This window comes from Capsicum annuum, chromosome 12 (genome assembly GCF_002878395.1).
Source record: "Capsicum annuum cultivar UCD-10X-F1 chromosome 12, UCD10Xv1.1, whole genome shotgun sequence".
Lineage (NCBI taxonomy): Eukaryota > Viridiplantae > Streptophyta > Magnoliopsida > Solanales > Solanaceae > Capsicum > Capsicum annuum.
The window spans coordinates 232242934-232246729 of NC_061122.1; the positions used below are offsets into that span (position 1 = coordinate 232242934).

Consider the following 3796-nt stretch of genomic DNA (forward strand, 5'->3'; position numbering starts at 1 on the left):
TTGATTTCATTTAGTATTTCAAATGAGGTGTACGGAGAGATACCGTTGCCAGAAGGAATGTCCTTAGAATGCATAAATGGTGTTTCGGCATTGGAAGGAATGCTTTGTGTATATTCGAATCATATTCGTCGAGGGCTCCACACATTCAAGTTACGGATACTGAAAGACTACGATGTCAAGGAATCCTGGAATCGATTGGTTACTATACAAGGTACCAATCTTTATTCAATACCGAAATACAAGTTTTCAGATGGTGAAGTGTTACTCCGTTGCAGAGATTTGAAATGTGGTTCTGTATTTAAGACATCGAAAGAATCATGTGTCTTATGGCCTCTTTCTGTTTCAGAACGTATTCAGGACGGATTTGTTTATACAGAAAGTTTGATCTCTCCAAAATTACTTTCTTAGTATTTACTCGTGTACGATTGAGACTTCTTTTTCATTGTAATGTTACGTGCTTAAGTTGGCCCGAACATAACGGTTATTCAAACAACTGTTTAAGATCCGTGGGGATGTATATTAGTATGTAAAACTTGGTGATTTACGGATTATGTTTCAGTAGAGCGTATGATGACAATAGCCCGAGGTAGATCACTCAATCTCAATGGGCTAGGGTGGCCCGAGGGTGTTCATGTTGGGTTGTGGAGCCTGATTAATATGTGATGTACTGTACCTTTTATTCTCATTTCCCTGTGTAATTGTACTGAATCATCAATATAAATAGCCCATCCGCCGTGGAGTTTACTAACGGGTGTTACCACGAAATTCATTCTTACGTATCTCTCTCTCTCTCCTTACGAACTTTCTCTCTCGTATTCTTCATCCTCTCCGTCGACCTAGTGTGTGTACACAAATCGATCCTAACAGTTCAACTGAAACCCCATCGACAAATACAATTATATATAAGATATTTTTTTACCCCATCGTCGCTGCCCTTGAGTGCGACCAGTCGTAGGTGTTTGAGGTACCGCTACGCTTGCGACAAGTATATCTGTTTTATCCTTAGAGAAAGTAATTCAAAACATCGAGTACAATGATGAGAATAAATTCCTTATGGATACACAGGTTCGAACACATGAAAGATCCTCAATTTTTTATTTTACATTGTCATAATTCATGTAATAGTATTTTACTATTTTTAAACGTTAATCCATTTTTTAAAATTTGATTTAAACATTTTTTTTGTTTAATTAAATATAATAATTAAGCAATCCCGATTTTGATCTTTTTATATATTTGAACAACCAAGTTTAATTAATACCTTATCATACCAAAAGTGGGAAAATAAAAAAGAAAGAAGAAAATACCTTATCATATTAAAAAGTAGGAAAAGATTAAAAATCTTTAATAGGAGAAATTCTAAGCATTTAAATCAAAGCAAATAGAGAAAAATTTTGTGCATGCAAATGACAAAAGGATACGCACCAGACCGCCCTTCGCCCTCCGTCCATGCAAGACTTAGATGGCGGAGCTGAAAATCGTACTATATAAAGAAGGTCAATTGTTTTTATATATGTATATGTCACGACCCGAACCTAGGGCCCGTCCGTGACGGGGATTCCGAACCATAAAGATCCGAGAGCCCTTCTAACTTGCAATCATATACACCATTCATACACAATTTAAGAAAAATGCGGAAAAGTATAACGAAACGGAATCATGGTCAGAAGTCTGATATACATTCAACAATGGAAAATGAAACCCAAAACCATCTAACAACATCTGAAAATTGTCTGCAAAAATCTCTATTACATGATCAAATAACAACTATCTGAATTCTGGGACAAGGCCCCAGTAGACCAAAACCAATCTCGTGATAAATGTCTGAAAGTGAATAGGCCTTCTGAAATATAGAAGGCTCACCAACTGGACTTTGCACCTCTGTCTGAGAATTTTACTGCTTATCGGGACCCCTAGACTGTGCCTCAGAACCTGGAAGGTAGGGGGAGGGGGGTCAATACAATTGTACTGGTACGCAGAGCAATCCAAAATAATGAATTTATACATATATAACATTGATGAGAGCAAGTCATAAAAACATTATGCATGAAATAGTTTAAAATACATGGGCCATGTCGAAAGATCTTAAAACAATCTTGTCAATGCAATTTCATTCTTTGTATTACTTTTGAGCTAGGTGGTACACCCTACATATCTGAAAGTTTCCCATAGAAATATGGGATCCGTCATTAACTCGACGGCCAAGCCCCAAACCCAAGTTTGCCGCAAGGGTTGAAGTATCTGAATCCGATACGCCCCAGGGCACTAGGCCAGCGTATAATAATATACCCGTATCGGCAAAACACGGTTTCGGGCAATGAATCATATGACTCGTGCCTTCTTCGGGTAACCACCTAACTCTCTTAGTGCCCAGTTTTAACCCATTATAAACATGCATCTTTCTGAATTCGAAATCTGAAATCTAAAATGAAATCTGTATTCTTTTCTGAGTTTTATCATGGCCTTATCTGATTTGGTATCATCATACCAAGACTTACAAGTCATGTTTCTACGCCATAAAAATATCATATCACGGTCTTCTCTTTCAAAACATAAAGTTCAGACCACCATATTTCAAATAGTTCAAGAAGATTCATTCTTCAATACATTTATCAAATTATGCAAAAATCATTCCTTTCAATATTTCAACAAGCATGTAGTGGTCATAAATTTCAACAACCCATGAAATTCTTTTCATAGATATATATATTTTTAGCACTTACCAACATGTAAAACCACCCTCTTTCTTCAACTCAAAAATCATAATCAAGTCATAAACAAAGTCAAGGCTTTTATATTAAATCATGTTTCCAATATCATATTTCGAACACATCATATCTTACGAAGTTAAGAAACTTGTAAATAAAAGAGAGATTTTAAATAGTTCATGCTCTCAGTACATAATTCAAACTCATCAAACTCTTACATATATCTACTTAAACATGGTTATAAATCAGATTTGGGGCAAAGGCCTCAAGACCAAAACTTTATCATCAATAAGTTTTCATAATACCGGAATAGAATAGTAAATCCAAAACCCCTTTGTAAGATAATGATTTCTAAACACTTATTCATAATTAAAAAAATTTAACCATGCCCATGTAGTTTTAGGAAAACCCCACGTACCTTAGATTTTGTAGTTAGAAGAATGGAACCTGAATCTTAATTGATTTCTTGGAATTCTTGGACCTAGAGCTTCAATTCTTGATCTTTGATGAAGACCCTAATTTGATCATGTTTCTTGAGAGTGGAGAGGATTTGGTATGTTGAAAACTGATATAATATGTATTATACAGCTTAGGGTAGATTTAAACTCGTGAGGGTTAGGTTCTAGGGTGAGGAAAAGACCAAAATACCCCTAAAGAAATCACAAATGTCGCAGGAATTTCTGCCAGTTGACAGGCTGATATGCTGAAGTAAATCGGGCATAATGTTTTACTCCGATGTTGGATTTGGACTAAATCAGTTTTTTTGAAAAGAAGACTCAAATACCTTTCATTTGATATATAAAAGTCCACCCATTTCATTATATTCAGAGAATTATGATCGTTTGAAGTTGACCCTGAAATGCTGAAAACTGGGCAATAGGCTATGCGTTTTGCTACTGTTTTGAAATCCAAACGCAGCCTTATGCGTTCCGAAAAATTCCAAAACTTATCCTAGATGTACTATGAGATTTCCCAATCGTAACGCAACTTTAAAATCTAAAAACGGATGTCGGGAAGGTTGAAAAGTTGTATCCCGAAGGTTGCCAGCTAAAATGACTCTAAGTCCTCATTACACTTAGAAAAAAAAA

The 3796-nt window shown here is 35.7% G+C and overlaps 1 long non-coding RNA gene across 1 annotated transcript; it reads right to left on the minus strand.

Annotated features, from left to right (window-relative positions):
• Window positions 1-1489: 1489 nt before the first annotated feature.
• On the minus strand, window positions 1490-3460 carry LOC107851965. The gene is made up of 2 exons (XR_001669235.2): window positions 3127-3460; window positions 1490-1932 (listed from the first exon to the last, which is right to left on the minus strand). It is a non-coding gene; the product is annotated as an uncharacterized LOC107851965 (long non-coding RNA).
• Window positions 3461-3796: the final 336 nt, after the last annotated feature.